We start from the raw sequence: 13778 nt of genomic DNA on the forward strand, positions 1-13778 counted from the left end.
GTGAACGTTTGGCGACCCGGGTAGTTTCCAGGAGACGTCCCCTCGATGTCGCTATCAGGTCACCATCAGGTCGCCAACTACTCTCCAGGACAGTGAGATAGGCCCCGAAGTCCAACATTATTCATACCCTGGCCAAAGAGTTCAAATGACCTCTATTTTCTAAATAAGATATCTTTTCACTTGAAAAAAGAAAGAATGTGGCAAACGACTGTAAAGCATTGCGTTAAGAGCTGGAAGTGTGTTTTTTCTTTGTTATATTTGGTTGTTCTAAATAATGTCTACCCCCAATAAGTTTGCACCTCACCACAGTATGGCAGATGAACATCCTCACAGACGGCTCCTCTAACCACCTTTTACCCGCACAATTGACCTTTCACCCAAGCCCATCCAAATGGGAAACCATGTCTCCACCCTTGAGATATGCTAAGTGGTTCCAACCATGACAAGGTCTGTCAGACAAACAGCACTGGGTAAACTGCACTGCTCCAGGGGTGCAAAACGAATCATCTCCGTTCTGTGTCCTCATCCCTTAAACATAAAAGCTGGCAAGGCTCTTTTCTCATAAATCATAAATCCACCTCAACTGCGTAAACATATGATTATTCAATTAATTGCTGCAAATTGAACTTTGAGGGGTTCGTGGATGTGATGACAGGCCGGACCCAGCGGGGCCTTGCAGTAGTCAGGGGCTTCCAGCTGTTTACTTTGACTAAGTAGGAGTGACTACTATGTAGTACATTCTCATGTTTTGGATTGGAAATTTCAAGCTGAAGGAAAGAAGGCCTGTTCTGAATATGACCTCAGATTGTGGTTCAGAGGAGTAAATAGAATGCTGCGACTGTTCCTAACTAATCCTGGATTCAACAATGAGAAGAAGAAAGAGGGTGAGGAGACAGCCATGTATGCATGTAGTTGTACTTTGTCTCTCTGAAAACTGTCACTGCACCTGTACACAATTGTGCCAAGTCTTCTGCATGATATAACATGTTATAAACTGGTAATCAGAGACTTCATTTCTCAGCAGGCTCACTTTTCTTCTTCTTCTTCTTCAAAAAAAAAAGAAGGCAATTTTTTAGATCAAACACACCAAATAGCAAAGTCTCGATTGTTAGGAAAGTACTTTCACTAAATAATTTAACATGGGAAACATTTGTCTCCATAAATTCAAAGAAAACATGTATTTATCACATCAACTCTTAGCAGCAGCTGCTCTGATTTGGGCAAAGTGGCAGTAATTGCAATGTGTACATTCTAAAAGCATTTATGTTATTATTATTATTATTTATTTTTTCTTCAATAATTGCGTCTCAGCACTGAACAGTTTCCAATGTATGCCATCTTAATTTAATCTTTGGGTAGAATAATTTGATTTTGGTGCCTTGAGACAGCAACATTGTCATTATAAATGTATTGTTTTGTCTCAAGAGGAATCCTGCCCCGCCTAATCTGCTCAAATCAGGTGTAGTCTCCCAGCTGCCTTCCAGTAAGACGCCACCTTATGTTAATTGAAGCCGACCTCTGCATTTGCTTTTTCTGCGCTGTACTATGGGAGGAAATGGAGTTCTGTTTTCCTTAAAAGAGTTGACAAATTTCTTCTAGTTCTGTTGCTTGGTTGTATTTGTAAAGAGTAATGATAATTATGTCGATAACCCAAACAATTAGGTAATAACCAATCATTTCCAATAATTATAATACCATAATTATGTTTCACTTTTTCAGAGCTAAATGAAGCGATTGAGAAAATGAAAACGAAAAACTAATTAAAACGGATTTTGCTCATACCAGCATGCTTTTAATCCTTTCATTTCCTCTATAGTATATGGATTTCCTGATATGTATTAATATTTAATATCAAGTTCAATGCTTTCTGCTTTAATAGGTGACATAATCACTACTACAAACATAGTTATATCGCTCTGTCTTCCTTTCTGTCATTCTTGCCGTCTCAGTCACAGCCCGGTGTTGAATTTTCTTCCTTTCAGCTATCGCCGTGTATCGCTCTCTCTTGCGTACTTCTCTTGCAGCTTCTCTCAGGTGGAGGCAGAGAGTCGAAATGGTTTAAGCCTGTTACAGACGGACGGTTCTTTCTCCTTTCCCGGTCACATCAGTCACTCATTCAGTCAGCCATCCTGCCACTTTGTCATTTAGCATCAAGGCCCTCCTGAGCCAGTCAGCTTTTTTAAAAGCCTTTTAGCCATCCAGCCGACCATTCATCATTGCAGGTGAAGGATGGCGATGTGACGAAGAAAAGTGATTCAGACATATAAAGACATTTTACATCATCCGTCATTTTGTCACCCACAGTTGGTCGGTTGTTGACATTCTAACACAATCAATAACAACAGGGGAACCTTGAAGTTTGAGCACAATCCATTCCTAGAAGCAGGTTAACCTCTTTTTTTTTTTTTTGGAGGATTTTGTTTTTTTTCCCCATCGAAAGTAATGGAAAAGGAAATAATACCATCACAATACAATACAAAACGCATTCACTGTATGGATAATGTCTTAACATCCTTTCCATCCATCCATCCATCCATTCATTTTCTGAGCCACTTCTGCTCACGCGGGTCGCGGGCGTGCGGGAGCCTATCCCAGCTATCTTCGGGCGAGAGACGGGGTACACCCTGAACCGGTCGCCAGCCAATTGCAGGACATTCTTTACAGTCATACACAACTGAAAATAAGTGAATCACTTTTAATATTGCAACCTCTCTCTATCTTATACTCAATTGATGTTCTATATGATGCGAGTTCTGCAGGCTTGTCTCTTGATGGAATAAATTGGTAATTGTGCCAATAACTGGCATGCACATAATAAGCAACAAGAATTTTAACTTGAAAAGACATACTATACAGCTTACAATAATGGAAAAAATTCAAAATGTTTACAATGCCTACCTATCTTCGCCAACTGCCTACCGCACAACTTGCTTAAACGTGGGCCTATTACAAGACAGTAATTAAAATTAAATTAAATTTATTGAGAAACCCAAATGTTCTTCAGTCTTTGTATGTCCAAGTTAAGTCTATTTGTCAAAGTTCACTTTCGTTTCGTCAGGTTTACTGCAGTCACTGTGCACAAGTCTCAGTAATCCAGAATCCATTTCCAGTCTATGTCAAAGATTTTTTGTCAAAAATGAAAATATATATATTTATATATTTTTTATATATAAATATTCCTTTAATGAGTTAGCTTATCATGTGTCTTTTCACATTGGATCAAAAAAAAATTTTTAATGGACGCAAAAAAAAAAAAAAAAAAAAACGTCGACAGTCTATAAATAAAACTACAATATTAAGAAGACAATGATCTAATGGGTTAAACTATTCAAACATTTAAAAAATGAATAAATAAAAGTGTTCTGCACTATTGCAATTGTGATTACCTTCATTTTGGGCCTGAGATGTCCATACAGCCACATGCTGTCTGGCAAGTTTGATGTACCCTAAACATCTTAATTATGATGGTGATGGGTCCAGATGTCTGAAACTTCAAAGGTCAGAGGGCAATGTTAAACATTTTCTTGATAACTCTAGAACCCCTTGCCAAACCACATCTGCCATTTCGAAGTGATTACATAGCAGATATACAGCAGTTAAATTGATAAATACGATTCTGACTGCACCTTCTTGTTTTCGCATCTTCCGGTCTCCGGCTCTATCCGCCGCTGTGACGTCACGCGAGCCAAACACCCTGTTCATTCGGCGTTGTGTGCTATTGTTCCATGCTGTTGTTCCCGTCCTTGTATATTTGTTGTCGTATGATTTAGCGATGTCACGATGGTTTATTGTGTGGGATTTGATTGTACAAATGGTTCAGGCAGTGGCAAGAGTTTCTTTGGCTTTCCAAGTGAAAAAGGAATACGTGACCAGTGGATAGGGAAAGTCAACAGGGGAAGAAACGTGATCAGCTGTGGGTGCCTAGCAAGCATTCCAAACTGTGCTGATCACTTGGAACCGGCGTGTTTTGAGAAAGACTTAGCAGAAAGCATTGGATACAGAGGTAGAGGCGGAAACCAGCTGCGGTGCCAACTATTTTTCCTACGGCCATCGGGACCTCAACCTCCAGCAAGAGAACAAAATCTCGCAATCGCCACGGTACAGCGGCGAAGCATCGCACACAAGAGGTGAGGATTTCTTTGTAAAACGTATATACCTGCGACTCTATTATGGTTACTATGGACTGGGCAGTCTGGAAAAAAAACACCCATGCAGTAGTTTTCAGTACCGTCGTCTGTACTTTTGCCTATATGACAAGCCAACAGACACACGGCAAAGACTCTCTGTGCGGCGTGTTATAATGCTACTCGAGCGAGGGGCACACATTATATAGGAATACTGCATACTATGTAAAAGCTTGTGCCGTGTCACTGAAACATATAGGAATATATAATACGTATAGTCGTGTTAAAAAATATTGGCAGCCCAGGGGTGCCAATATTTCTAGCCATGACTGTATAAATAGACATGCTTTTGACATACCGTCACATGGAGCCAGTGGTAGCCATTCTCTTTTTGTGTTGTACAGCTGCTACTTGGCTGCTCGTCGTCGTCACCATCAGGTTCCGACCTCCTGATCGGCTCAAAAATGTATGGTTCTGCAATGCCAATTTCAGTTAGGTGCTCCTGTATGTCGAAATCCTCGTCCTCCACATATCCCAACACGTTGCTCGCCATTGCGTATGGAGTGCAGCACACGGTGTTTGGCAATTGTCACGTCAGTTCCGGTAGCCATTGCGGTGGATAGAGTAACCACACCCGGGTGCCTTGAGCTTCGGGTATGTTCGGTGAGTGCTCAATATGCGTAATAAAACCTAATTTTTAGCTAAACTATAGTTGACAACTTTCTGGAAGTGACGTGCATGTATTACATAACATATAAACAATGCAAATATGAATTTTAACTGACGCCATAACATCTTTGTCCCCTGACCTTTAAAAAGGAAATATAATGGATCGCGTTCTTTGTAATGCATCTTGTTTTGTTGTCACCAAGAACCTGAAGCTTTCTACTGAAGGTAAATATTCAAAAGGCTCTCAGCTTCATTAGGATCACTATATTCGATATAAGATGGGGCTAGATTAAGTGGGTATACACTGCAGCATGCAAATACAAGCATTCTCTGACTAATGGGTACAGAAGCCTACTTTACTTTTGATCCTACCGCAATTGACACCAAAAAAATAGCTCGGTAATGGCTAATGGCATACTTTTCAGCACAATGCAAGATAAATAGCAACAGGCCATGTTTTATATTACTTCGCTTGGAAAATGACTCTTTTTCATTATTAAACGTAATAGTATTAAGATAGAAGTCAATCTCTTACCCAAACTCTCCACATGCAGAAATGAAATCATGTCTGGGCAGAGAATCTAGTCGTGATCTCTCATTTGACCACCCACCCAACACCCCACTCTGATGCCTCAATCAGAGCCACTCCCACCCTCTTACCAGCCATAATCCTCCCTTCCGTCTTATTGCCCTTCTCCTTTATGCTTCCTCCTGGACAATCACCATAAAAGAATGCAGAATTTTCAAACTACTTCATGTGTATTTATATCTCCTTTTTAAATAACTTGAACAGGCCCAACCATCACCAGCAAACTCTTAATTCTTCTTCTTTCCCATCTAAGGGGCCGTTTTTAACTGATGGATCAAAAGAGTGTTATTTTTGGTGTTCTTTCACACAACAATGCTTTTGGTAATGAAAAGTTTTTAAAAGTAAAATCTCCGCTTAGACTTAGTATGGGGTGGGGGGTACACACATGTATGTGTACATATGTACTTGATGAAATTATTTGCTGATTATTATATTATTTATATGGCAGGGGGTGGCGTGGTTGTGTGTCGTGTCGGACAGCCGGGCACCCCCCCGAATTGTCACAGCCCCTTGATGTAGGATTCCCACATAATTTCGAGGCAGGACACGCCCTGCTCCATTATTACTGGCTCCAGGACATGTGCTGCTGCACTGTGATTGGCTGGCCATTTTATTCACTCATACAAAAGAAATCCATCTCGTATTCCAGGGGTGTCAAATTCAAATTCACAGTGGACCAAAATTAAAAATGTCATGGGCAAACTCAATATATAGTGGAAATTGACTGCGATTGTGCATGTTTTCCCTTCTCTCCAGATATGTAATGTTAAACCTTATCGTATGAAAAAAAAAATAATAATAATTAACTGAATCTGGAATAAGCAAACTTCAATATTACAACCACATGAGAAATCAAAGGTGCAATATAAGACATGTCAGTGGTATTTGTTTTTTATTTAAATAGATAACATCTGCAGTTCTGAAATCTAAAATCTGTTGTGAACAGCTAATCTTTTGTTTGGCAATTTTTAGGATGGGGAGGTACAAATTTGCCCAAGGAGACTGGTAGCATAATTGCTCATGACAGAAAAGGAGAGGGCGCTTGCTTTCTGAAACGTGTAGTTTAGTGATGCATGCACTATATACTGGTGGGCCAGCTCTAATCCACGTTTGATATGGTCTCGTGGGCCTGCGTTTGATACTCACCAGTATATATTCGTTACCTTCTCTTACAGGATGTTGTCTTCAAAGGAAACTGCAATGAGTGGATATGGGCTAGCTGACAAAGAGGTGCCTTGTTTCTAAAGTTGTGTGAAAATACAGAGTGAGGGATGACATTAACAGCTTTCCTTCTTGGTATAATTATGGGTGCGCTCAATGGGGAGTAAAACTGGGAATTGTATCTGTATGCCAATGTGGCTTCCTCTACACTCATTTTACCTGTGCAACAACAACTGAGGACTGAACCCAGTCACACTCTTCTGTGTCATTTTATCTGCTGTTCTGTGTGCAGAATGGGATGGAGCTCCTTCGCTACCAATCAGTTTTTTTTTTATTACTATTTACCCTCCTGTAGCCTGCCTCTTTCCCTTCTAGTCTATCGCAAGTGGAAATGATGTGTGACTTCTGTTGCAAACGGCTTTCGTCTTTGGGAAGAAAGCTGATAATGACTACATCTAGTCTCTTTTACTGACACTACCAGCTTTTCTGTCAGCGGTCCCCGTAAGTGACAAGTGTGTTTGTCTTTGTGACAGCAGGCTCTTCACACTCCCTGTATATCTGAGAGATATACAATTGTACAGTTAAACAGCATCCACCGTCTCAGTCATGTAAATAACTCCTAATTTGCTTTCTCATTAACAAAAGGCATGTTATTCTGAGTTGTCTGCTTTCTGCCGTCTGATGCTGTGTCATCTCCAGATGGTAAGCGTGGCAGTCATGCCACATAAAATGCCATTTTGCACTGATTCACTGGCACTGACTGCCCTTTTTGTCAAGTACACTCTGTGTAGGAAAATATTCACTCCGATAAACACTTTCTCACATGAAACAAAATGAACAAAACAATTGCAGCAAATTTAAATCCAGCTATATAATGCAAGAACATTTATGTACTACCATAGAAGATCAACTCCACCTGTTCAAAAGGCAAATTAGGGCCATGAGTGTATTTTCCAGTATTCAACCTGTTTAGACACATGGAGAAATAAGTAATTTATTCCACTATGCAGGTGCAAAACAAACAGAAAGTAGGAGTATTATCAGTTAAACAGAAATTAGCACTAATTTGTAATAAAAAGCCCCCTTTGCCTCCCACTCAGCAACTCTACTTAGATAATATCCATCCTGCTGATGTACTTGAGAAATACCTTGAAGCGAATTATTACTGTGTTCCATGTTTTTGTCACATAGTTATTTCATGTTACTATGCCGAATACACACTAACATAGGTAGCAGGTTGAATTTGTATTAAAATCATATTTAAGTATTTAAGTACATATTTTATATGTGTTATGAACACATGAGCCCCAACGTAACATTTCATCATTATCAACCACATACAATGAAACTACGGGCCAGTATTCAATGATTACATTTTATTTCAATCCATTAATCAGCCTTGAGGCTTACAATGAGCTAATCACGATTGTCACATTGACTGTTTGAAATGTTTGCAGGGGAAATGCTTTGGGAAAGCTTTGAATACTTAAGTGTGTTTAACTAAGAAAAAAGTTCCCAATTGAATGCTGCTGGGGAATTTGTGCAGTTTTTTTTTTGTTTTTTTTGTTTAAATCTAAACTGAGAATCATCTGGCTAAAATCCCAAAGCTCGTTAGCAGGAACCAACCGCCAAAGGAAAATATAAAGACTCTAAATTTGGTTTTCATTGAGATTCCCTCTCAGACAATCAAGCAGCAATCAAAATAATCAAACCACATTAACACGTTAATTCTCAAATCGATTAATTTATGTGGTGGATATAAATGAGTGTATTTGATGCTGTTTTCTTTTCCATTTCACATTTAAGAGGCAACATTTCCTTTTTCTGCTTCAATCAATCCGATACACCATTAAATTGCTCATTTGACAGATGAGCTTCCTCTTTCTTGCGTTGACTGCTTGTTTTAATATCTGCGGAAAGAAAAAACAGCCTCTCTGCTCGGTACACACAAGAATGTCAACACTGCAGCTTCCTGAAAACGAGTTCTGCCTATGCTCAGCAGGTTATGTTTTTGATAGCGTTTGTCTGTTGGCCAAATAACTACTGAGTCTTAGGAAACTTGATACCGGGCCAAGCATGAATAGAAAAAATATCTTGAGGCATATTCAGGATTTTTCTTCCATACTGTGTGATGGATTTCCCCCCCCCCCCGTCACATTCTTGTTTAAATATTAGATGTGCATTAATAAAAACATGACATATTTGGTATTATAGCTTCCATAATTCAGTATGATGACTTTTAACGTATATGACAACTGAATACAGAAAACTTTAACCACTACATGCCCAATATTGATATTCCAATAGTAACACTTTTCTTTTTGTTATGTCATTTACAGTATAGTCATCAACTTTTGTGATACATTTTCCTTGTTATAATCACCTTGGCTGCTCACCTTATAGCGAACCATTTGAACTCTAATTTATATTTACCAATATGACCACGAATACTCTCATTCATGCAAGTCATTTCATTCTCCGGGCATTGAATTGTTTGCAACTGGATGGTTCTGCGTGTCTTCGAAAACAAGTAATTCAATGTGGTCATTTGCCCTATAAAGGGTTATTTAACAATCAGTGATATATTTGCATTCACTTGGTATTGATTTAAATTTTCATTCAAGTTGACTCAACTTGAGAAGGACCCACTAAATCTCATTCACATTTGGGAAGCTTGCTTTTCAGATTCAACATCAACAGACAAAACAATAACAAAAACGACTACTAAGCGCAACAAATGATAATTCATTCTGGTTTGATATATAAAGTGAAATCCTGAGCCTCAAAGTGAAGCATCTGTCTCACTGGGGAGTCAAATTTACACAGCTCGTCAGACTGTTTGTTGGCCCAGATATGTTCTTGTTGAAGTGGCGGCTATCTTTTATTCTGTCAACTCAGTATGTTTGCCAGATGGGTGTTCTCGCCCACATTTACAGAGCAATTTGATTTCCTCAGTTTGAGAAGGAAAAATAGAACAACTCTGTTTGAATGATCCTGTCTGTCTTCTGTTTGCAAGCCGAATATACAGCAGTTCTGTTCAAAATAATTGAATAATAGCCATTATTTCAGTACACTGCCCATTTTATTCCAAACCAAAACAGGAAGACAGTTATTCAATTACAGAAAGCCAAGAATAACCACTGCTTCACATCTGCATTGCATGGGGTTGACCAACTTCTGGCACCTTTACGTTCTTATTCCAGCCCAAGACAAATGGACAACATTTTACAGTTGTTGTTCTTTTTGCATCTTCTCGAAGACGCCTGTGTGAAGTCCCCGGCGAAGTCCATTGCTGTGACACGCTGAAGCATTTTGCCAAAGAGCAGACCCGTCCTTACTCCAATAAAGAACTTGAGGGGTGACAAAACCAAGAAATGCAAAGAAAGTGCGGAATATACCATAGTTAAATCATCCTAAAATGGAATACATGTCCTTAGGTATACCTGTTAACAGGTACTGTATTTCTGAAGTCTCCATGCAACAAAGATGTGAAGACGTTTGTAACAATGGTTATATGTGTAGCGGACATGCCACGCCAAAGATGCCACCCGGCACCCCAGCCTCGCACTTCCGCCACTCCCCGCCGAGGTAGACGTTAACTCCAGATCACACGCAGACTCTAAACGGATTAACACAATAAACTATCTTCAACAAGACACAGACATTTGCTTTGCCATGCCGACGCTAAGCGAATCACGTCTGCCTGAGACTTCAAAGGGGAGACCCACGGATGCTGGGTTCGCCCCCTAACGGCAAGTTAATTAACTCCCCACCAGTCGAAGGATTGGACCCACAGCGACGCCTCCACCCTGCTGAGACCTGCGACTTGGGAGTTTGAACAGACACCCACCGGCGACGGAACGACACTACAGACAGGGGTTCATAAGACAGTCTGTGACTCGACTGGGAGTCAATATTTTAAGAACTTTACATGAACGCCACTAGTGATGGTATTGCTGCAAACTTGAATAGCTAACGTCAAATCTGTTGTTAACTGAACCAGATGGAATGCCTCACCCCACGCCACAAATGTCACATGAAAATAGTGATGTTCTGCACACCACATAACATTTGAAACATTCATTAGAGGTATGAAAGAGTGAGCGTGAAAAAATGCAGGGTGGGAAAATGGTCTCGTTATCTTAAATCCAATAATTATATTTTATTCCACTGGTTTTAAACCACAAAATAATCCTAGAATGGAAAAATAACACCAAAAGACCCCCCTGTTTGACCCCTTTTATGGCCAGAGCTGGGAGAAGTTGAGAAGGTTTTTTTTTTTGGGAGTCTTGGTGCAAAAGCCTTTTTGGTCACTCCGACCAACTCGCCGACGACCGCGCCAGGCAGGACGCCCACCTCACCCGAGGTTGCAAGGCCACAGCGGACGATCCCTGGCTGCCGCTTCCTGCAAGCGCTCCGAGCCACCCTCCTTGGGGGCCTGAACTCAGTCTGAGGGAACGGAGGCGGACGCAACGCGCCCGATCCGAACGTCACCCGAGAGACGTCCTGCCTGAGAACTCGTTGGCCTCCGGCTGCTCCTGTTTTTCCATTCCTCCCTCCCGTCGAATCCACCTGTTCCCGGTGTGGACCGGGCCGGCCGAACACTCGGGAGCCTGACTCGCCTGCCTCAAACGTGTTCCAGACACGTAAATCCAACATTGCGGTCTACTAAAAGTACGGATTAGTGCATATTTGGGTTTATATTACCGAGACCAGGAGTCCTCAGCTATATGCATTCACTACACACCCATTCTGCTCATCTCACACCACAAATCCCTTCCTTCGCCAATGTTCGTGGATATCTCGTTTGTTTTGTGTTTGTCTGTTTTATCCTGTAGAAACCCTTTTTATTATGACATTTTCTATAAAACTCACCACTTGCATTGATTATATGTGTGTTTGGGTTCGGAACAAAACCTCTAGAAAGTCGAGAACTCAAAGTTCCTAAAATGTAGCCACCTTCCGAAAAGAGACTGATTATAAAGGTTTGTCGTCATTTCGCCTCAAGTTAAACTTGTAAAAATATGACGTGGTGCCCCTCATATCAATCAAAGATCTTGATTTATAACGCTGTAATTTAAAATTACAATACCCCGGAAGTGACGCATGCGCCGCTTCCAATTTATCGTTTTCTTCTAAATTACACACAATTTGATGTCCCCCAATAAACGCTACATATGATATTAGGGAAAAGGAAAGTCAAATAATTTCCTTTACAGTCGATACAGTTCATGTTTCAGATTGTAAAGGAAACTGCAAATCGTGTTATTTTTTTAACAGCCTAACATTCACTTTTCTTCATATTCTGTAAAGGACATTTGTAACATTTTCTTCATGTTTTGATTTGGAATAGAAAGTGTAGTGTTCCCAATGCATTTGCATTTATGGAAATAAAAGCTAATAAAAGGATTTTGAGCACATTACTTTTTTTTCTAAGCACAGCTATAGTGATAGATACTTTATTTCCCCTTAAGAGCGTGCCGTCAGGGACAGGTGCATTTGTTTGTTTAGCTTTATACGTGTTCAAAACATAAATTTTATGTGAGCCTGGTACAGAATCTAATACTACCTACTTTTATCAGAGTGAATTATCTGGGAAATGAGCAGCATCTCCCTTTAATATACGAAGAAAACAAATAATCATAATGTATTTAGCCTCTGTATTACATCAAAATAACTTCAAAGCTTTTGGTACCGTACACTGTTTTTTGTTTTTGTTCGAGAGAATTGTGTTTTTAACATTGATCTATTATGGTGGACTAGAGACCTCTTGGGTTGTGTTAACACTCAGGGAGGTGCACAGTATGTGGAGTGCTTGTGTAACCTGCCAGGCACCAAAATGATTTAGATTCAAGATTCAAGATGCACAGTAAAACGCATTCATATGCACAGTAAAAACACAATGGTAGCACTGAGCAATGAAATTCTTACTTTGCTAGTTTCCCTTCCCAAGATAAAAAAGAATAAAGTTCAATAATGAAAGATAAATAAGGATTGAAACGACTGGTTAGCATATCTGCCTCACAGTTCTAAGGACCGGGGTTCACCACCTGTGTGGAGTTTGCATGTTCTCCCCGTGCCTGTGTGGGTTTTCTCCGGGTACTCCGGTTTCCTCCCACATCCCCAAAAACATGCGTGGTAGGTTTATTGAAGACTCTAAATTGCCCGTAGGTGTGAATGTGAGTGCGAATGGCTGTTTGTTTCTATATGCCCTGCGATTGGCTGGCGACCAGTTCAGGGTGTACCCCGCCTCTCGCCCGAAGACAGCTGGCATAGGCTCCAGCACGCCTGCGACCCTTCTGAGGATAAGCGTTACAGAAAATGGGTGGATGGATAATGATTGAAAGGGAGAATGTTTGTTTTTTAAAAGGACGGTTTGAGTTCGGCAGTCAAAACCGTATACTTTTGTTAATGCAACAAAATATGTATATAATTTGCAAAGATGTAGGCATTTGACTTTTCAAGTACTGCAGGTTGTTTGTTTACTGTTTTAATAATAGCATGTCATTGATTATTATTGGATTATTATGGGGAATATGAGGTGACTCGCCAATTGACGGCTGTTAGAATACTGCAGTTTGTTTACGTTCAACCACCAGCTTGCAAGGAACTACAGCGAGCGAGTCACGCCATGCATGCTGTGATCTCAAGATTGCAATTTCAGCATCCTGGCAACCTCATACTAACCAGGGGAGACTGTCTACTCCACGCAACATTTAGAGTGCACTGAGAAAGAATAAAACTCTGGACCTCTTGTATGCCAATGTGAAGGGACCGTAAGACTCCTTCTCTCCAGCCTTTGGGGAATCTGACCACATTTTGAATACCAACAGGCCGCTGGTGGAACAGCAGACGGCCAATGTTAGGACTATGACGTTGCAGTCTAAATACGCAGAGTGTGTTGCGGTCACCGACAAAGTATATATTTTATTAGAAAAGCACATTTTATTTATTAAATAAGTGCCCCGTAAGTAAAGTTAAGTCTTGATTTTTTGTTTTGTATTGATTACATTACAGCCAATTAGTTTGGCATAAATTACTTTTTTATTAGCATATCGGTTTGGAGTGTTGAAAGATGAGGCTCGTTACCTTTTATCCCTCTCTAATCCTCTCAAGTATGAAAAATCAAATGCTGCATTATCTAAAATAGAACATTATTGGCTCTCAGCAGGTGCGAAGCACCCTTTTTGAAACACACTAAAGAAAAATTAGATGTTTAACTCACAAGTGTCGGA

The 13778-nt window shown here is 40.2% G+C and overlaps 1 protein-coding gene across 4 annotated transcripts in view; it reads left to right on the plus strand.

The window, feature by feature from the left end:
* The window catches only part of LOC133411656 (uncharacterized), a 181242-nt gene that overhangs the window by 126690 nt on the left and 40774 nt on the right, over positions 1 to 13778 (plus strand). The gene's annotated exons all lie outside the window — the stretch shown is intronic.

The sequence above is a fragment of the Phycodurus eques genome, chromosome 13, assembly GCF_024500275.1.
Source record: "Phycodurus eques isolate BA_2022a chromosome 13, UOR_Pequ_1.1, whole genome shotgun sequence".
Taxonomy (NCBI): Eukaryota; Metazoa; Chordata; class Actinopteri; order Syngnathiformes; family Syngnathidae; genus Phycodurus; species Phycodurus eques.